This window comes from Pan paniscus, chromosome 15 (assembly GCF_029289425.2).
Source record: "Pan paniscus chromosome 15, NHGRI_mPanPan1-v2.0_pri, whole genome shotgun sequence".
In the NCBI taxonomy this organism is placed as follows: domain Eukaryota; kingdom Metazoa; phylum Chordata; class Mammalia; order Primates; family Hominidae; genus Pan; species Pan paniscus.
Window position 1 is genome coordinate 71,880,614 of NC_073264.2, and position 22,589 is coordinate 71,903,202.

The following is a 22,589-nucleotide window of genomic DNA, read 5'->3' on the forward strand; positions in this document are numbered from 1 at the left end:
TCCTCTTTATGGGTGAATAATATTCCACTGTATGTACATATTACAGTTTATCCTTTTGTCCACTGATAGACACATGGGTTGTTTCCACTTTCTGGCTACTGTGACTAGTGTGTATGAACATGTGTATACATATATTTGTATACTTGTTGTCATTTGGGGGGTACAGATCTAGGAGCATATTTGCTGGATCGCATGGTAATTCATGTTTATCTTTTGAAGGAACCACCAAATTGTTCTGCACAGCAGAAGAACCATTTTACATTTCCACAAGCAGACTATGGGGGTTTCAATTTCTCCACATCCTCACGAATACTTGCTATTTTCCTTATTATTGGTATTCTTAATGCCATCCTAGTGCATGTGATATGGTAACTCATTGTGGTTTGGGTTTGCATTTCCCTGATGACTAATGATATTGAACATCTATCTTCTCATGAGTTTGTTGTCCATTTGTATATCTTCTTTGGAGAAATGTCCAGTCAATCCTTTGCCCATTTTTAAAGTAAGTGGTTTGTCTTTTTATTATTGAGTTATAAGAGTTCTTCATATATTCTGATACTAGACCCTTGTCAGATACATGACTTGCAAATATTTCTCCCATTCTACTGGCTGTCTTCTCCCTTACTTGATACTTTTGATACACCAAAGTTTTTAATTTAGATGAAGTCCACTTTATTTTTTTATTTATTGCACATACTTTTGGTATAATATCTAAGAATCATTAACACATTCAAGATCATGAAGATTTAATTCTATGTTTTCTTCCAAAAGTTTTATGGTTTCAGCTCTTACATTTAGGTCATTGATCCACTTTTAATTTCTGCATATAACAGGGGTCGAATTTCATTCTTTTGCATGTGGCTATGCAGTTGTCCCAGCCCCATTTGTTTAAAGAGGAAAGCTTTAAAACACAAACAGAGGGGAGAGCTGTTATCTCCCAACATGCTTTCCTGAGTGGAAGAGAAAGGTTATATTCACAGCAGTTTACATATTTGTACCACTGCAGTAAGCCCACTGTAAACTTCTACCACTGACAAACAGCTGTGGCAATAACAAACTGTCATGCTTTCACATCTTGAAAAATGTAAGAATGTTTTATCAAATTTTGGTGAAGTCCATAAGAGTGCATTGTGTAAACCTCACCTCTCCTGTCGGGCAATGGCAAAAACAGTCATGCAACGCATAATGACGTTTCAGTCAATGACAGGCCAAAAACATGATGGTGGTACCATAAGGTAATAATAGGGCTAAAAACTTCCTATCACCTAGTGATGATGGCAGCTGTCATAATGTCATGGCACCATGTATTCTCATGTGTCTGTGGTGATGCTGCTGTAAACCTACTGTGCAGGCAGTCATATAACAGCATAGCATATACAATTATGTACCATACATAATACTTGATAATGCTAATAAGCGACTATGTTACTGGTTTATGTATTTACTTTTTTTTTTTTTGGACCCAAGGTCTCACTCTGTCATTCAGGCTGGTGTGCAGTGGTGCAATCATAGCTTATTGCAGCCTCAATCTCCTGGGCTCAAGTGATTCTCCCACCTCAGCCTCCTGAGTAGCTGTGACTATAGGTATGTGCCACCACACCCAACTAATTATTTTAGTTTTTATACAGAAGTGGGTCTCACTTCATTGTCCAGGCTGGTCTCAAGCTCCTCGGCTCAAGCGATCCTCCCACCTCAGCCTCCCGAAGTGTTGGGATTACTGGTGGGAGCCACTGTGCCTGGCCAGCATACTATACTTTTTAATCATTATTTTAGAGTGCACTCCTTCTACTTATGTAAAAAAAAGTTAACTGTAAAACGGCATCAGGCAGGTTCTTCAGGAAGTATTCCAGAAGAAGGCATTGTTATTATAGGAGATTAACAGCTCCAGGTGTGTTTTGCCCCTTCCAGTGGAACAAGATGTAGAGGTGGAAGACTGTGATATTGATGATCTTGACCCTGTGTAGACCAAAGCTAAAATGTGTGTTTGTGTCTTAGTTTTTAACAAAAAAGTTTAAAATGTAAAAATAACAACAACAAAAAAATGTATGTTAAAAAAAATAATGTAGGCTGATGTTTCTTCTGGAACCTATGCCATGTCCCCTTTAGGAACCAAGCACAGGACCAGGCTCTTTAAAAAAAAAAAAATGTAGGCTGAGGGTGGTGGCTCATGCCTGTAATCCCAGCACTTTGGGAGGCCAAGGTGGGAGGATCGTTTGAGCCCAGGAGCTGGAGACCAGCCTGGAAAACATAGTGAAACCTTGTCTCTACAAAGAAATAGAAAAATTAGCCAGGTGTGGTGGTGCATGCCTGTAGTCCCAGCTACTCAGGAGGCTGAGGTAGGAGGATCACTTGAGCCTGGGAAGTCAAAGCTGCAGTGAGCTGTGATCGTACCACTGTACTTCAGTTTGGGTGGCAGAGTGAGTGAGACCTCTCTCTCAAAAACAAACAAACAACAAAAAAAAAGTAAATAGAAAAAAGCTCATAGAATAAGGATAAAAGAAAGAAAATGTTTTTGCAAAGCTGTACAGTGTGTTTATGTTAAGCTCCATTGTTACAAAAGAGTTAAGAAGTAAACAGTTTTTGTTTATAAAGTTAAAAAGTTACAGTAAGCTAAGATTAATTTATTATTGAAGAAAGAAAATTTTTCAGCTGGGCGCCATGGCTCAGGCCTGCAATCCCAGCACTTTGTGAGGCCGAGGCAGGAGGATCACTTGAAGTCAGCAGTTCAAGACCAGCCTGGCCAACATAGCAAAAACCCATCTCTACTAAAAATACAAAAAATTAGCTGGGTGTGGTGGTGCGTGCCTGTACTCCCAGCTACTCAGGAGGCTGAGGCAGAAGAATTGCTTGAACTTGGGAAGCAGAGGTTGCAGTGAACCACAATTGCACCACTGCACTCCAGCCTGGGTGACAGAGTGAGACTCCATCTAAAAAAAAGTTTTCTTTATAAATTTAGTGTAGCCTAAGTGTACAGTGTTTATAAGGTCTTTGGTGGTATACAGTAATGTCCTAGGTCTTCACATTCACTCACCACTCACTCACCCAGGGCAACTTCCAGTCCTGTAAGCTCCATTTTATGGTGAGTGTTCTGTAAAGAAGTACCATTTTTTATTTTTATATCATATTTTTACTGTACCTTTTCTACGTATAGATACATTTAGGTACACAAAGTCTTAGCACTGCAATACAATTGTCTACAATATTCAGTACAGTAACATGTACACGTTTGTAGCCTGGAAACAGCAGACTACACCAGGGGTGTCCAATCTTTCGCCTTCCCTGGGCCACATTGGAAGAAATGTCTTGGGCCACGCATAAAATACACCAACAACAGCTAAAAAAAAAAAAAAAAAGAAAAAAAAAACAAAGGAAAAAGTGTCCTGAGCCACAGCGGGACAAGCTTGGGCTACACCATATAGCCCAGGTGTGTAGTATAAGTACACTCTGATGTTCACACGATGATGAAATTGCCTAATGATGCATTTCTCAGAATGTATCCCTGCCATTAAGTGATGTGTGACTGTACCGAGAAGAACTAACAAGTCTAGGCGTAAGTCAATGGGGGCCTGGCCAGGCAGTGGAAGAGAAAGGAAAAGATACATTGGAACTAAAGACCCAGTGATTAACCAGATGTAGGGGCCTGATGGAGAAGGAAGACATCTCCAGCCTTTCAGGTTTGGGTGACAAGCAGAAGAATGGTGGTGCCCCTAATTGGGAAGTTGAGAGAAAAAGCCCATTTGAAGAAGCCAAGTTTAGTTTTGGACATAATGGGTCTAGGTTCACTGTAACAAGAGTCAGTATGGAACAGGAAAAGAGCAGATAATTTAAATCCTAGGCTTGACACTCTTAATGTGACCCTGGACAAATCTCTTAAACTTTGTACCTCAATTCCTGCTTCTACAAAATGGGGATAAAGATTAAAGGCGATACAGCAATAAAGCAACTAGCAGAGTACCTGGCACTTGGAGCACTATAGTTATTATTATAATTAGGTATCCTGTACATAAATGGAAACCATAGGGTTCAGTGCTCAAGGGACTGATATGGAAGGCCTGGCAGTCCCTGACACACAATAACCATGCAATACGTTTTTGCTGTATAGATAAATGGAATGCTTGATTAATAATGACACCTACTCATTATGGGTCACTTACTACGTAGCAGCACGATGCTGTTTATGTCCATCACTTTTGTTAATCCTTAAATCAACCCTCAGCAGTAGGTGTAATTATTTTCCCCATTTTATGCACTCCAAACCAGACACAGAAAGGTTAAGTCAGTTGCCCAGTCAGTGAGGGATGGGGAAGGGAATCAAATCCAGATCTGTCTGACTTCAGAACCACATTCTTCACCTTTGTGCCATGCCGTACAGAGGCCAGAAAGAAATCCTATGTGTCTTTAAGCCCTGCCTCCATTTCTGCATAATCCCTAAAGCTGTCATTGATTAGTCTACCCTGCACTTCTTTTTCCTGAATTCTTCCTTCAGCATCCAAATACCACATAATCTAACATTATATGCACTTCTAATCATTCCTGACTGCTGCATATATATGGGTGTCATCATTTCCGCTAGCATGTGATACAGTATGACTCCTAGAAAGCAAAAACCTCATTCTTTTTCTTCTGGAACCTATGCCATGTCCCCTTTAGGAACCAAGCACAGGACCAGGCTCTTTGAAAGAACTCATCCCGGCTGGGTGCGGTGGCTCATGCCTATAATCTCAGCACTTTAGGAGGCTGAGGTGGGCGGGTCACCTGAGGTCAGCAGTTCAAGACGAGACTGGCCAACATAGCAAAACCCTGTCTCTACTAAAAATACAAAAATTAGCTGGGCATGGTGGCACACACTTGTAGTCCCAGCTACTTGGGAGGCTGAGGCAGGAGAATTTCTTGAACCCATGAGGCGGAGGTTGAAGTGAGCCGAGACTGCGCCACTGCACTCCAGCCTGGGCAACAGAGTGACACTCAGTCTCAAAAAAAAAAAAAAAAAAAAGAACTCATCTCTTGCTGGTCACATACTTGACCAATGGGATATCTGTGCATCTTCTCAAACTATCCACTTTCCCATCTTATTGTTGCCAGGTATTGGGGTAGGGGGTGGAGGGGCACTGGGAGGAGACTAGAGAAAGAGTAATACCTCAGCCAGGGGTTCACCAGTGACTAACACACCCAGTTAGTGCCAGGTCGGGTAGGGGACACACAGAGAAAGATAACCTGAAGACTCTCAGCTTATCTCAACGGCCTTTCGCCTTCTATAAGGAAAGACAATGTGACAAAAGTGAGTATCAGGTCAAGACAGGGTCTCACTCTGTTGCCCAGAATGGAGTGCAGTGGCACAATCATAGCTCACTGTAACCTTGAACTACTGGGCTCAAGCGTTTCTCCACCTCAGCATTCCGAGTAGCTAGGACTACAGGTGCGCACCACCAACCCCAGCTAACTTTTTATTTTTTGTATTGACCGGTTGGTCTTGAACTCCTGGTCTCAAGCGATCCTCCTGCCTTGGCTTCCCAAACACTGGAATTACAGAAGTGAGCCACTGTGCCTGGCACAAAGACATCATTCTTGATTATTTCCCAATTAGGACACCACCTATATATACCACTTAATATTATTATTTAAATAATATTTAATGGGCATCAAAAAATAGAAAGAATAAGACCTAGTATTTGATAGCACAACAGGGTGACTATAGTCAAAATAATTTAATTGTACATTTAAAAATAACTAAAGTATAATTGAGCTGCTTGTAACACAAAGGATAAACGCTTGAGGGGATGGATATCCCATTTTCCATGATGTGATTATTATGCATCATATGCCTGTATCACAATATCTCATGTACCCCAAAAATATATACACCTATTATGTACCCACAAAAATTAAAAATTAAAACAAAAATTAAAGAAGAAATTCTATATCACTATTGTAAATGGGAAAGCCAAAAATTCTCCTAACATTGAGTAACCTGTACAAACAAATAAAATGAAACAAAAATAAATGGTATAGTGGCAGACCCGCATATGGTCAAAATGCTGAGCCTAAGGCCTGCCTTCTCTGCTTGAGAAGAAAGATTTGAAGTGTTCTGAGAGGAATTACAGACAAACAGCACCAAAATGAATGTTGATCCTCCATTTACACAAAAAAGCTGAATGACTTTCTTTGGGATTCAATGTTGCTTAATGCAGACCACTTAAAATGGTCTCAAGGCCATCCCATTAGGAGGTCAGCAGGAGAAATGGGGGGTGTCTTGCCACTAAGGGATTTGTGAATCTGACCTAATATCATTTAGCTGAGGCCAGGCTCTCAAAACTTGGCATCACTGAGGAGACTCTCCCATTAGGTCCTAATGGTAAACTTAGCTTTGGTTGATGATCTATGTCATTTTCAGATTTCTTATTTATTATTCATCTCCATTAGTACAAGAGGCTCCAATTTGCTAAATGCTCACCTTGGTGCCAAGGCTCATGTCCTCAGGCCTGCATTTGGTTCAGATGATTCAATGCCATCTCTCCTACATTACGTAACTCAGCTAATTTGGTTTTGAGGGTTATGTTTTGTTTTATTTTTTAAAGTTTATTGTTAAATGTATTATACACATAGGAGAGTACATTAAAATGTATACATGTAACATGTACAAATGTATATATGGCTGGGAGTGGTGGAGCACACCCGTAGTCCCAGCTACTTGGGAGGCTGAGGCAGGAGAACGGCTTGAGAACAGGAATTCAAGGCTATAGCACACCATGTTTGTGCCTGTGAACAGCCACTGCACTCCAATCTGGGCAACACAGTGAAACTCCATTTCTAAAATTTAAAAATGTATATATGGTTTAAAGAACATAATATGAAAACCCACATAATCCCATCCGGTCCCTTTAGAAGTTCCATGTGTCTCTCTCCACCACCCCCTTTCCTCTCTCCCTAAACATCTGACAACCGTGACTTCTGTTATTCATTTCTTTACTTCTCTTTATGATTTTACCAGCTATGTACACATCTCTAAATAAGATAATGTTTAGTTTTGAAAAAGTGAGTGGCAAACAAAAAATGAAGCTGTGTGTTGTAGCCTCCTAGGGCTGCCATAACAAATTAACAGAAACTGGGTGGCTCAAAACAATAGAAATTATTCTCTCACAGTTCTGGAGGTTAGAAGTCCAAAATCAAGGTGTCGGCAGGGCCATCTCCCTTCAAAGGTTCTAGGGAAGGATCCTTCTTTGACCCTTCTAGCTTCTAGCAGTTGCCAGTAGTTTTTAGCGTCCCTTGGCTCGTAGCAGCGTTAAGTCTAATCTCTGCCTCCATCTTCACATGGCCATCTTCCCTTTGTGTATCTGTCTGCATCTTCACCTAACATTCTCCTATTTGTCTATGTGTCCTTATAAGGACATCGGTCATTGGATTAGGGCCCATCCTAATCCAGTATGACCTCATCTTAACTTGACTACATCTGCAAAGATGGTATTTCCAAATTTCACAGGTTAGGACTTCAACTTATTGTTTGTGTGGAGGGTTGTGGGGGACACTATTCTACCCACAACACCATGGAGGAGTAAAAATACTGCCTTTGCTAAATGAAGCCTTCCCAAAGGGAATAAGCTAAACAGAGTCTCTGGGAAATTCCCATGGAATTTACAAGAGCCCTTCCTGGGAAAGTTGATAGGCAAGATCATGAACAAGTCCTGGAAACACAGGGCAGGTAACCACAGTGGGAACACCTGGTGGTAGGGGTCAAGGTAATTGCGAGAGTGGGACTCTTCTGTATTTTCTGTTTCTTTTGCTTGTTTGTTTTTGAGTCTCAATCTGTCACCCAGACTGGAGAGCAATGGCATAATCTTGGCTCACTGCAACCTCCACTTCCTGGGTTCAAGCGATTCTCCTGCCTCGGCCTCCCATGTAGCTGGGATTACAGGCACACACCAGGACGCCCAGATACTTTTTTTTTTATTTTTAGTAGAGACGGGGTTTTACCATGTTGGCCAGGCTGGTCTCGAACTCCTGACATCAAGTGATCCGCCTGCCTCGGCCTCCCAAAGTGCTGGGATTACAGGAGTGAGCCACCGTGCCTGGCTCATATTTTCTGTTTCTAAATTCACATGGACCTACCTTTAGCACCGAGGGTTGGGCAAAGAAAACACTTCTGTTAATATAAAATGCGTCTATCCATCAGCAGGGCAAGGAGGGGCGACAGAAGCTTCATCAGCACATGAGCAAGACAGCCAAGAGCAGATACAATCTGCCCCAGGCTTCCCCAGGTAGTCAGTCCTCCAGTTAAATCAATGGCACAATGATTGCAGGTAAGTTGGTGATGACATTCTGAGTCACGCTGCTCAGATCTAAGCTGCCCATCCTCTACGTCTGGTACACAGTCCTAAGGGGTTCCCTTCGTCTCCCTCCTGTGTTAATCCCTGTGTCCTGCACCCCACTCCCCTCTTTACTGATTCCTTCCCCTGCTTCGGTGGTGTGTACTCTCCAGTAGTTCCTTAGAAAGGACGTGTAGGAGGTATGTTTTGTTTTATTTATTTTTTTCTGTGCTTGCTGTCTCCAGTCCAGTAACTCTTGTTTTACCCTTTCCAAGAAGAAAAGGCAGTCAAGTGGCTGCATAAAGTAGAGGAGATTCTGTGATATAAAGGGATTGCTTTTTTTTTTTTGCTTTCCCTACTGTCAACTTAATTATCTTTCTCAAATGTTCTAAGTCAGTTACCACTTCTCCATCAGTTTTCCAGTCTCCAAAACATAACAGCTATCGTCTCTTCTCCCATGCACCTTGTAGGTTTGCTGTGGCTTTCACTGGGTTTCAGGAGGGAGTAAAGGTAGCTGTAGCATTTCACATGTTCAATCTGCTACCCTAGCATAGAACTGTGCCTTCAGTTTTGTTTTCTTGGGGTAGGGAAAAGGAAACTAGCATATCCTACAAAGGAAACTTTCAAAGGCTTCCAGCTTTCCATCACTTGGTTCTTCCATCTCTCCTGATATGCAAAATCCATCCTGGGAGGGTGTAATAGAGGAAGGCATATACGTACTCCTGCTTGTTCCTGCCAAAGCCCAGGGCTTAAACTCCAGATCTATGTCACAGCATCCTGTCTCACCTTAATAAAAACAGTCTCTGAGCTACACCAAGGCAGAAAGAAAAAAGCAACAGATGGAGACCCAGGGTGTCTGGGTTCTCGCTCCACCACTGTGTGACCTTCACCAGGCCCCCATTTCCCTACCTCTGACATTCCTGGAGTCTGTAACTCCCTGGAAACTGTGTCAGTCCTTCCCAGGAGCCAGCCAAGCCCCACCATCCATCTGAGCTGAAGAACAGCTAAACATAGGGGGAAAAGGAGTTAGGTGAAGTGATTCTACACCAGAGAAAAGCCCTATTCATTAGACACAGCCAGCCTTTAGGGCGCCTGAGTGGCACGTGAGACATTTGCTTCCTACAGTACGTTGCCTCCAGTGGAGGAAGGAAGATGATCTCAGACCCAACACAGAGCAGGCTCCCTGTTGTGCTGACGCAGCAAGAGCTGCATGGGAGAGCCTGACTCGTGGACCACTACCAGGCAGCCAGAGTGCGGCCGCTGTGCATCCCCCAGCTTCTCCTGGCCCGTGGGGCTCTGCCCGCTCTGTCTCTCCAGGCAAGGCCAAGAGAGGCCAGACTTGCTTACCAAGGCAAATGATTCACCACCTAGACTCCCCAACTCGACCTCAGCAGAGCTGCGGTGCTGCCTAGAGATGGAAGGGAGACGCCAGCAGCAACGGTGGCCCCAGCAGCTTCCGCATTGTCAGCAGAGCTGCACCGGGTTCCACTGGCACAACCAGCAAAGCTATGCTTCCCGACAAGGACTCAGGCACAGCAGCCAAGAGTCCCTGCCACAGTAACTACAGAAAGGTGGAGAGAATTGGCTCCTTGGGGACTTAGGAGTCACTCCCTTTTGGTATAAAAGAGGAAACCAAAGCAAATGAATGGGTACAAAACACCCCTGATAGAGAGAGAGAGAGAGAGCATTCAATACAGTGACCTTTTCCTGAGCTAGAGTAAAGCTGAACTACAGTGGTCTCCCTTTCTATGCCTATAACCTAAGAGGAATAATAAGTGCTCAATAAACATTCATCTGAAATTAACAAATGAATGCAAATCATCCCAAAAGGTGTCTGCTTAAATCAGTTTAGGTACTGGTCCCCAGCTACCTGTTCCAGGGCTGGCCATATTGGAGTCCCCTGAGAAGCTACAGTAATGATTTCCAACCTTTCAAAATATGTCCTTTCAGCTGAAAAAAAAGCCATTATGATGCTGTTTGTACTTTTAGTGTGTGTTGATTAAGAAGAAAATAATAACCACAACTAATGTTTATGGAGTCCTTCCAACATACCAGGTGCTAAGCTAAGTGATTTACATCTATAATCTTATTTAATCCTCTCATCAATACTGGAAAGTAGGTACTATAACTATGCCCACTTTCAGATATGGAGACTGAAATTCAGGCAGGCTGGTCTACAAGTGGGAAGAGACGGAGCCAGGACATTTCATTCAGCCCAGGCCTGAATGAAATCAGTCAGGACCCCAGACCACCATGCCATATTAAACACTAAGAAAATACTAAACACCCTAAGAAAATGCTTCTAAGTGAATTCATATTTTCTCAACACAACAGTACCCATGCACATTTGAAAAACAGAAATATTTACACTTTATACAAACACTGTCAAAGATACCTTTCAGTAACCCTCTCCCCAAGGGAACCACTGATCTCAGTGCTGCAACTATAAGCACGTTATGCAGAAAGCAGTAGGTCATTGCCCCCAAGGAAGGAATTACCTGTCTGCTTCCATCGCATATCCAAGCAAGTGTCTCAAGGCCTCCAACTCTGAAGGGGTGAATGGGAGAGAAATCTCCAAGTAAGGGTTAAAGCAGAAGGACAGAGTCAGCAGCAGAAAGAGAAAACAAATTGAAAACACAGCAGAAAGGGATTGCTACATTAGCAATCCTGGCAGCATATCAGGGAAGGACTAAGAAGGGATTAATGATAGGAAAAGAGCCTGAAATCTGTGACCCAGACTGCTAGTCGCCCTTCAGTGGTTATTCTCCCCTCCTCCCATAGTAATGGAACCCACAATTGCAAGATGGGCACCAGGCCACTCAGAACATTTACTACATTTTCCAGCCTCCTTCTTCTGAGATGTAGCCAGGTAACTAAAAAGTGTCATTGTAGGTGCTTTCTGTAACCTGTCTTAAAAGATTCCAGCTCTAGGCCTTTGGACTTTGTTCTTCATCCCTTTATACACTGTGCTATCTGGAAAGTGAATGTGATAGCTGGAGGTCTAGCTACCATCTTGGACCATGAGGACATGATCATGCCCCAAGAGTTGGCAGAGCTGTGAACGAGAAGGAGGTAAGGCTCATGGAACAGAGATGTCTTGCCAATCACTGGCCATCTCATGCCAAACTTTTACATACAAGAGAGACACTTATTTCAGCTACTGTTACTTTAAGTGTCTATTTCTCACAGCTAATCTAACTGAATTAATACAGAGTTCAATTCCTACAAAATATCTTGCTCATTACTACAGCAAAACAGACACAGACATATCAAAATTGCAAATCTAAACCAAAACCAAGATCCCAGTCAACAGAGTCTCAGTATGATACAATGAAAGATTTGGATAGCCTCTCCAAGCTGCCGTAAAGTTAATCAACCTGAAATCTATGTTCTATACTAAGTATTGATTTAAACCTTTCAAAAATAATATAATAACCCACATGTACTGAAAGCCTGTATGTATCAGGCACTGTGCTAATAGGCAAGGGGTGTTCAAATACTGTGTAAATTAAACCAATATCTCCCCTCAAGATCACCAGCCAGGAGGAAGAGTCAGTGAGTGAGAAAGGATAAAGCAGGAGACCTTTGTTATTTATTACAAGGCTTGTAATATATTTCGGCTTTTTAAACTAGCTTATGTACACATGACACTTCAAATATTTTATATCAGGCTGGGCGTGGTGGCTCACGCCTGTAATCTCAGCACTTTGGGAGGTCGAGGCGGGTGGATCACCTGAGGTGAGTTCGAGACCAGCCTGGCCAACATGGTGAAACCCCATCCCTACTAAAAATACAAAAATTAGCCAGGCGTGGTGGTGGGCGCCTGTAATCCCAGCTACTCGGGAAGCTGAGGCAGGAGAATCGCTTGAACCTGAGAGGCAGAGGTTGCCTCTGCAGTGAGCCAAGATCATGCCACTGTACTCTAGCCTGCGTGACAGAGAGAGACTCCATCTCAAAAACAAACAACAACAACAAAATGTATGTCAAAAAGGCCAGGCACGGTGGCTCACGCCTGTAATCCCAGCACTGTGGGAGGCCGAGGCAGGTGGATCATGAGGTCAAGAGATCAAGACCATCCTGGCTAACATGGTGAAACCCCATCTCTACTAAAAATATAAAAATTAGCTGGGCATGGTGGCACCCATCTGTAGTCCCAGCTACTTGGGAAGCTGGGGAAGAGAATCACTTGAATCTGGGAGGGAGAGGTTGCAGTAAGCCAAGATTGTGCCACTGCACTCCAGCCTGGAGACAGAGTGAGACTCTGTCCCCCCACCAAAAAAAAAAAAGATATAATAGGCAGCTTAATACATGTAACTATATTATAATAAAACATTAGTATATAAGATGATAAGCGAAACATTTTTCTTCACTTTCATCATTGTCGAAATCCAAAATCATCTAGGATAAACATCTGTTTTTGTTACTTTCATAAATTATTTAATAATAATAGCAGCTACTATTTTTTTGCATACCTACTATGTCCCAGGTGCAATACTAGACACTTCACATCCACATTACCTCATGCAGTTTTCATGGCAATCCTGCAAGTTGGGTAGCATCCTCATTTTATAGTTGAGGAAGCTGGGACTCAAAGGGCAAGTAACTTTTCCACATCTAGGAAGCGAAAGAGTCAAGATTTGAATCTTGCTCTGGCTTCTAGGCCTATGCTCCTTTCACTATACCCTGCTGCCCCCTCCATTTGGGGGTCAAATGTTGAGAAGATACATCTCTACAATACCAGTCTCTCTAGGCCACAGTGTATGACCCACAACTTACTTTTATTTGCCTGGGGACAGTCTCATATTATAAATCCACTGGGCATAACCTTGCTGAATCCTACATCCAGAATGGACCAATGCCCATAACACTACTGAACACAGAGCCCAGCACTAGAAGTGGGTCTCTACATGGCACTATCAAGCTAATGGCTACTTCTCACTGGCAGGGACAAGGAGAGAAACCTGTGTTTAGAACAGAAGAGAACTGGAAGAGAAGCCACCAAAGCTATCAGTCAAACCTAATTCTACCTCTAAGTCCACTGCCCTTTCCACTAGAACCCAGGAGGTCCTGGACTAAAACCAAACCACCTGAGTCTTATTTCACATCCTTCTAGGGAAGGGAACTAGGCTTTTATATTTAAATGAGAGTGCTTAAGAAGTTAAGACTAAATATTTGGGGCCGGGTGTGGTGGCTCAAGCCTGTAATCCGAGCACTTTGGGAGGCCGAGGCGGGTGGATCACCTGAGGTCAGGAGTTGGAGACCAGCCTGACCAAAATGGTGAAACCCTATCTCTACTAAAAATACAAAAATTAGCTGAGCATGATGGCGGGCGCCTGTAATCCCAGCTTCTCGGGAGGCTGAGGCAGGAGAATCGCTTGGACCCGGGAGGTGGAGGTTGCAGTGAGCCAAGATCGCGCCATTACACTCCAGCCTGGGCGACAGAGCGAGACTCCGTCTCAAAATAAATAAATAAATAAAATAAATATTTGGGAAGCTCACAGACACTCAGGATCAACTCTAATAGCTTGGCAAGGTGTGGTGGCAAAAGCTTACCGGCAGGCAGCATCTCCCCAGGCATAATTTAGGACAAATATGTGCTAAAAGCACCATGGCTGAGACAGTAGCTTGTGGCTTGCGGGGAGGGTGTTGATGGGCAGGAGAAGAAACCCTCCTACACTAGGTCTGAAACCATTTCAGAAGTTTTGAGTTTTGCTTTGAGTAGTACAGGCTGGACCCTGCAAATTCAATACCATGCCTCATCCTCTACATGGTATATCCAGATAAACTATGAGGAAGGTCAGTGGGAGAGCTAGGAACCAAAAACTTAAATGTTCACAAGTGTGAGAAAAAAACTAATAAAGCAAAGGAATCCCTACGATCTTAAAGCTCTGCTCTCTCCGTTAGAGATTCACCCTCAAAATAGGTATATATTTGGCGCTAGCAGTAGCAGGTAGGTCCCATATAGCTGTTCACTCGGGCCCCAAATAAAGCATTCTCAACCTAGAACCTCCACTTTGATTTAAAAAAAATCCTCTCCCATCAGCCCTTAAGACACTAGGCTATAAAAACCATGAAACACCCTGAACTAAAAGATCTCTCACTTTTTTTTTTTTTTTTTTTGAGAGAAGTCTCGCTCTTGTCCCCCAGGTTTGAGTGCAATGGCTTGATGTCAGCTCATTGCAACCTCTGCCTCCCAGGTTCAAATGATTCTCCTGCCCCTGCCTCCCAAGTAGCTGGGATTAAGGCGCCTGCCACCACACCCGGCTAATTTTTCTATTTTCAGCAGAGACAGGGTTTCACCTTGTTGGCCAGGCTGGTCTCGAACTCCTGACCTCAGGTGATCTGCCTACCTCGGCCTCCCAAAGTGCTGGGATTACAGGCGTGAGCCACCACACCCGGCCAAAGATCTCTCACTTTCTACCCATCTCTAGGGCGCTGTTGCTTCGACCAATGCCCACCTCAAAGGGGTAGCTATTTCTCAGGGGAATCTCCAGTTCCTGCCCCCATCCATATCAAATCACCATCCACTTATCTTTTTTCTTTTCTAAAATGTGTGCCCTATCCAATGACTCATCCCCAGAGCAGCAGAAAGCACTCTTAGACAGTGGTGAGAAAGGCTGAGGCTCATATATCAGAAAGGCAAAGAATAAGTGTCCACTCCAAAACCTCTGGACCCCAGCTCCACTGTTCACCAGCAACCATAGTCAGCCAAGGGAGAAGCATTACTCACTGCTCATTCATCCCAGGAAAGACCCTCCTGACATACTCAAAAGCAGAGGGAATGGTTATTTTACAGAAGGAGGGTCTCCTTGCTCCATCACAGTCCAGGGTTCAGAAAGTCTTCCCTATCAGACCAGTCTGATGCTATTAAAAGTAGTCAGGGGATACTGGCTGGAGTCCCAAAGCATAAGGACCACTGGTCACCAGAGAGTCACAAGCCCTGGCAAGTCAACTCTTAAGACACTAGACCCTTGGCTGTGAAAAGATATATCAGGACCATGAGGCCCCACCCTGACTAATGCAGTGTCCACGTAGTTCTCTGCGAAGACACCAGCACCATGGGTGGAAAGGGCTAAAGCCTCTAAGACATAACCAACATCCAAGACCAGAATTATAACCAGGACAGAATCCAAGATTTCACTCCAAAAAATCAAGATTCCTCCCAGCCAACACGCATGCCTGAGAATCTACCTACTTTGGCAGAAACTGGTAAAAGATACCAACCACTGTGGTTACTAGAAAAGGTCGGCAGTCACCTACACAGAAAAAAGGAAAGGAAAAGAGAGGGATAAATAGATGATCCTATAAAGGAAACTAGGACGGAACCTCTCTCTCTCCCTTTTGTTTTTTGTTGTTTGTTGTTGTTGTTATTGTTGTTGTTGTTGTTTTGAGACAAGGTATCACTCTGTCACCCAGGCTGGAGTGCAGTGGTATAATCTCAGCTCACTGCAACCTCTGCCCCCTGCTGCCTTGGGCTCAAGCAATCCTCCCACCTCAGCCTCCCAAGTAGCCTCAACCACAGGCACACATCACCAAGCCCAGCTATTTTTTTTTTTTTGAGACGGAGTCCCCCTTTGTCACCCAGGTTGGAGTGTCACGACGCGATCTCTGCTCACTGCAACTCCGTCTCTCAGGTTCAAGCAATTCTCATGCCTCAGCCTCCTGAGTAGCTGGGATTACAGGTATGCGCCACCACACCTGGCTAATTTTTGTGTTTTTAGCAGAGACGGGGTTTCGCCATGTTGGCCAGGCTGGTCTCAAACTCCTGACCTCAGGTGATCCACCGTCCTCGGCCTCCCAAAGTGCAGGGGTTACAGGCATGAGCCACTGCACCAGGCCAAACTTCTCTCATTCTGGCCATATAAGTCTACACCTATAACACTGTCATCATCATTGCTAGCATTTACTGAGCACTTACCACATGGCAGGCACCATGCTAAGCATTTTACGTGCAGTATCTTATATAAAAACAGATGTACTGTTTTAATCTCTGTTTACAGATATGTACTGTTTTAATCTCTACTTACAGATGAAGAAGCTGTGGCTGAGAAGTGAGGATATTCCCCTGAGCTACCCAGCCAGAAAGTGGTAAAGTGGGGACCACTGGCTACTCTCATGCTCTTGATGATGCCTTACCCTACCCCGTCCACCCATCTTGTTTGAACACCTAACATGGAGGATGCCTGAAAATAGAATGTACAGAGGAAGGGGCTCCTTAGAAGGGGCTCACAGAATAAACAACTGCTCTCTGTGCTGTAACGAGAGGACAGGGTTTGGTCCAGGGGGAGAATCAGAAGAAAGACCACTCCCAGCAGAGGGAATAACGTGAGTCCAGGTCCAAGAGGGCTGAGGGGCCTTGACATATCTAAGAAATAGTCCCTTGTAGCTGGAGCAGAACTTTCATGAGGTGGAAAGGGAGAAGAAGGAGCTGCAGTGAAGGGCTGGGGCAGGACTGGAAGACTACAGACCCTGCCAAGGAACTTGGAAATGACCCTGGAGTCACAAGTAGTTTTTAAGCAGAAAAGTGTTGTGACAAGATTTGAGTTTCAGCAAAACAACTATGGTTGCAGTGAGACAAATTCAACTGAAAAAGCAACAGACTGGCAGTGAGCCACAGTAAGTAACCTATTACAATTGTCCAGGGGACAATGGTGAATGATAAACTCAAGTACTGGGGATGGAAAGGATGGGACAGTCAGACAGAGTAATTAATTTCACATACACGGAGAAAGAGTGGTCCATGAGTCCTAGGAAATCTCTCTGACATCACATCACTTACTTGCTCTGGCTAAGTCCCTGTATGTCACCAATCTCACAGGAATATACTAGCATTTAGTGAGTTCAGGGGGGTTTAGTGGTCCCACTCCTCCTACCTCTAGGCTAACATTGACCCACCCACTCTTCCCTTCCAACAGGAACTGAAGCTTCTGCAGCCACAAACACCTAGAAACAGGGTTCCTTCATTTTCAGTTGTAGCTACCAACTCACATATTACTGACTGCTACTAACTAGACCAGATGCAATTCCACAGTTCTGGCATGCTGAGAACAGCCACTCCTTGCCAACACGGCTCAGTCCTGCATTCATTTGGGACATCTCTGGCAAGCCCCCAGATTTCAGTGCAATGCACTTTGCAATGTCAGCCAAGGGCATGCAGCAAGGGAATGGCACAACCTAAGAATGACGTCAGAGGAGACAGAATGGATAGATGAGCTTCCTGGGGCTGGCTAGTGTCTTGATCCTTCAGACAGGCACCCAGGCCTTATGCAAAGTTTTCAGACAGGCTGGTTAGTTAACAAGATTGGGATACTAGGGTGATAGTTTGAACCACGCCACTCCCAGACAACTCTGGCTGGCCATAATGTGAATATGTGTTCTGGGGAACAAGGGAACAAATCAGATGTATTCATGTGGACCAGCACTGGAGAAACAACCCAAAGCACCAGCCTTCCTCCTAATGTGCCCACATCCATGCCTGCCGCATGACTTAACAGCATGAGGTGTGGATTTCTGCTGCCTTGTTGGGCTGGAGGATAGAAGGAGACATGATAGGGAACTAATATATTTATAGGCCTCCTGTAGGCACAGCACAATTCATCAGCCTTGAAAAATGACTCCTTTAACCAGCCCCAACTTTCTATGGGAACTTCACTTTCATCTCTTTCTTGGAGGCCGTACCCACTTCCCACATCTCCCATGCTGCTGAGTGAAAGGTTCTCATGATTAAAACAGAAGAATAAGCACCATCTCCCTGACCAAACCTCCCACATGTGTCTGCAGGACACCTAGCTCTCTCTAACATCCTAAAATATAACTGCTTCAAAAGGCGTCAATTTGGACACCTACAGCCCTTGCCATCTTGTGCAAATTAAGCCCAGAAAACACAGCTGGGACTACATCCCTCACCTCATCCAGGCACAGATATCACCAGCAGGAAACAGAAAGCCAGAGGCTTTTGTGCAGCCACTTTCCTTACTAAAGAACATCTCCTTAAACACCTGCCTCCCCTGAATTTTCTCATCGTACCAGCTCAAACTGACTGAGAAGAGCTGCCAGATCTCCGTCATACCTCTGAAGTACCCAGCTACATACCAGATAAATATAACCAAAGAAGAGGAAGTCTATCAGATGCTTGATGGTTTTGTCAACAGAAAGCAGTTCTTTCTTGGCATGTGGCCATGGGGTGCAGCCGCCGCACAGGCTCTCCAGGGCCTTGTATCCCCAAGCTCTGCTAGCAGAGTTCCCTTAGCAGGCATGGAAGGTTACATTTGCAAAGTGGTCAATCATCTCCCATCCTTGGTGCTTTTCCCCAGTGTGATCTTGACACTTTTCCCACTGAGAGGTGGGTCTGTGTCCTCTCCACTTGAAGCTGGGTGGTCTTGAGACTCACTTTAACAGAATGCAGAAGAAATGACAATGCCCGACTTCTAAGCTAGATCAGAAAAGATGCTACAGCTTCCCCATGTTCACTGGAACACTTGGGTCTGCAGCCTTGAGCCACTACGTAAGGCCAAGAGCCCTAAGAGAGCCATGCTCATGGACAGATTGCACATGGGCACCCCCATCAGCAGTCCTGGCCTCCAGCTTCTCCCAGCTCAGGCACTGAGCATGTGGGTGAACAACCTTCAGATGGTTCCTGCCTCCATCTGCAGCCTCCCCTAGCCTTCGAGTCTTCCCAGGTGAGGCCCCAGACATTGACAAGCCATCCCTAATGAGCTCTTTCCAAATTCCTGAGCCAAGTCTCCATGAGCTTCATAAAATGTTATTGTTTGGGGTAGTTTGTTCTGAAGAAATAGTAATGGAAACAGTAGGTGATACACTGTGAGTCTAGTCTCTTATCTGCTGCTGCTCTAGAATTTTTTAAAAAGGAAAAACTACCTTTTACTGAGCATTTACTTTGTGCCAGGCATTATGCTAAGGGTTTACACACATAACTTCATTTAATCCTCATTATAATGCCATGAGTAAATACTAGAATTATCCCCATTTTACAGAGGAGGAAATGGGCTCAGGGTCGAGGACTTTGCCCAAAGCCAGGTCTGCTTGATTCAGAGCCCACAACTGTACCAGCTCACAACTGTACCAGCCCAGGTTCTCTGGCCACTTAGAAAGAGGAGCTGTTTCACATGGAAGACTCAACTTCTTGGGAGCATGGCTTTCCTAGTCAATATTCCAGGTCTGGGAATTGCCTAAAGAACCCAGGTGATGGGACATGGCATCAGTGAACACTTGGCTCTGTCTGAGCTGGGGCAGGCTGCCTTCCCTGGGAGGTCATAGCTATGGCCTACCTGCCCTATTACCAACTCTTGAATTCTACCCGTTCTTTAAGGCCTAATTGTTCCATCAAGGCCTCCCAGGGAATTCTGCCTTCTCCAGACCCCATCTCATGTATCTTGACACGCTGTCCCCTACTACATCACACTGTTCTGGTTGTTTGGGATGTGTTTACATAGCACAACTCCTAAGGATGGAAAGAATGCAGTGGAAGTGACCTCTATGTTGTGTATATAATAAATTGATCATATTTCTTACAGCATGTATGCAATAGCAGGCATGTCAATTTCTTATGAGGACATTTGGGTAATAAAATTACCCACATTGGTTGAGAATCATAATCTACACAAAAAGAAAACATTCCAGGCTCTGTGACCTGCACTTCACCCCAGGCATCGCAGAGGAGAAAGGATTTGAGGGCAGAGGAGGAAGCGGTACAACCCACCATAGATACCACCTTCATCCCATCACCTTGCAGGCAAGGAAGTCCCAACCACAAAGGCTCGAAACACTGGGAGTTGCCATTTTGAACCACAAGTCCTTAATAGCCCTGGAAAGCTATGAAACACCAATTAAAGTTTCCTATGAATCACTTTTCAACCTCTCCATGTAAGAGCAGGGAGGAACCAACCTCAAGTACCTCCTCAGGCCAAGACTAGCTTTTCTCTGACTCACTGTCTTTCAGTCTATGATATGGATGCTTTTCTAATTCCTTCCTCCCACCTCCATGTCCATTGGATGGGGAAGATGAGACTTCCTAGCATCTTCCTAGTCTACCTCTGAATATTACTCTACAAATCCTGTTCCCCATGAGACAGAGTTGAGGATCTCACCATGGTAGGGAAAATTCAAAACCATACAAATTCTCAAGATGTTACACCTCAGTTTCCAGATGAAAGCCAGTCCTTTCCTTCCTTCCCTGCTACCCGGAAGGTGGGCATAACAGGCATACCCAGAAACTGCTGGGAAAACGCTCAAATGCCGTGTTCCCTGCCTTCAGTGAATGCCCACGTAAGGAAAAGTCTTAGAATATCTTATTTTTCCTCAGCGGGGTCACTTTTACTCTTCCTGGAAGGTCATTATCCCAGTCTCTCCACCAATATACTACACATCAAATCAAGCATCAAAATGCTTGTAAGAAACCTAAAATTGGCCAGATTCACGGTCCATGCAACTAGAGTCAAGCATATAAAGTCACAGACTCACATGTTAGAAGCCCAGGACAGTACTGTGTCCAAACGAGCGTAAGGTGGGAAGGAAGACGGCATCCTAAAGTAAATTCAAATTAGTCTGACTCTTATTTTTCTTGAGCATCCAAAGGTTTCATATGATCCACAGCAACGCTTCCTCAAATACCCCTTTTTAATTCCATCCACTGTCCTTATAGAAAGAAGCTCCCTCATTTCCTGCTCAAAATTCCTCCCAAAAGAGCTCCTGAAGGATTCTACTCTTTGTCCCCTCCCCTTTCCTCCCACCACAAAGCTCTAAAGTTCCAGGAGCAGCAAAGTCAAAATTCTCTTTGTGAGGTGGGCGAAGGAAATAGCCGGGAGGCTTCGCTCATTGATAGTCCAGGTGTTATTCCACCAGCAATCAATCCAAATTGGAGCATCAAGGAATGAACAGTGAAGCCAAATTTGTCTTTCATAGTATTCATCTAAAAGTGTTAAGTGGGCACCACAAAGCATGCTCAGCGCTCCTCCAGGAGGAATGGAACTGCTCTCTTGCTCACGCATGGTCCATTTGGCCATAACCTCAGCTGCAAAGAAACACCCCAGAAGGGCCCGCTCACCTCCCAGACTACACAGAGCTGAAAGACGTGGCATCTGAATAACCACACAGGGCTCTGCAATTAACAGATGTGTCCAAACCCTTTTTGAATGTTTATATTACTTTTCTGGTTAAAATTTTTTAAATTCCATAAACAATCATCTGTGAATGCATCTGAAATCTATATATACTTCTTTTGTTTAAACAAAAACAAACCACGGCCAGGCGCAGTGGCTCATGCCTGCAATCCCAGCACTTTGGGAGGCCGAGGCAGGCAGATAACCTGAAGTCAGGAGTTCGAGACCAGCTTGACCAACATGGTGAAATTGCACCTCTACTAAAAATACAAAACTAGCTGGGCATGGTGGTGCATGCCTGTAATCCCAGCTACTTGGGAGGCTGAGGCAGGAGAATTGCTTGAACCCAGGAGGTGGAAGCTGCAGCAAGCTGAGATCACGCCACTGCACTCCAGCCTGGGAAACAAGAGCAAAACTCCGTCTCAAAACAAAAAAAAAATACTAAAATAAATAAAATAAAATAAAAAACAAAACCACAACACAAACACAAGTATGTACAAGAGCCCAATAACATGGAAGCTTCTGCGATGGCCCAACTTCTGGGCAGCTGTATGCAAGCACAATTTTGGTTCAGGACAAACACTAACAAGAAGCAAAGCTGAAGCCGGGCACGGTGGCTCATGCCTGTAATCCCAGCACTTTGGGAGGCCGAGGTGGGCAGATCACTTGAGGACAGGAGTTCAAGACCAGCCTGGCCAATATGTTGAAACCCCATCTCTACTGAAAATACAAAAATTAGCCAGGTGTGGTGGCAGGCGTCAGTAATCCCAGCTACTCAGGAGGCTGATGCAGGAGAACTGCTTGAACCCGGGAAGTGGAGGCCACTGTACTCCAGCCTGGGAGACAGAGTGAGTGAGATGGAAGAAGAAGCAAAGCTGAGGCTACAGAAGGATGGCTGAGGTTCAAATTGTGCTTTTGGAGGGGCCCTGGGGAAAAGAGAAATGAGAAACTAGCTCTCAGGTCTTGTGCATTTTAGGACCATCAGGTCTGGAGGTACCAGAGGTCCTGGGTTGGAGAAATAAAGGATCCCCTATCTGTAGTTCCAAATGTGGGGATGATCTACCCCACAAAGTCCCCAAGACCAGGTTTAATGTCCAGGTCTAGCCCTGTTGCACCCAGACTCTGGTGAGTCACAGGGTCCGTACTGCAGAACAAGGTGCTAGAGAAGGAT

At 44.5% G+C, this 22,589-nt stretch overlaps 1 protein-coding gene across 2 annotated transcripts in view; it reads right to left on the minus strand.

Moving 5' to 3' along the window:
• Positions 1-22,589, minus strand: part of MAP3K9 (mitogen-activated protein kinase kinase kinase 9) — an 86,448-nt gene that overhangs the window by 39,598 nt on the left and 24,261 nt on the right. The window lies entirely within an intron of this gene.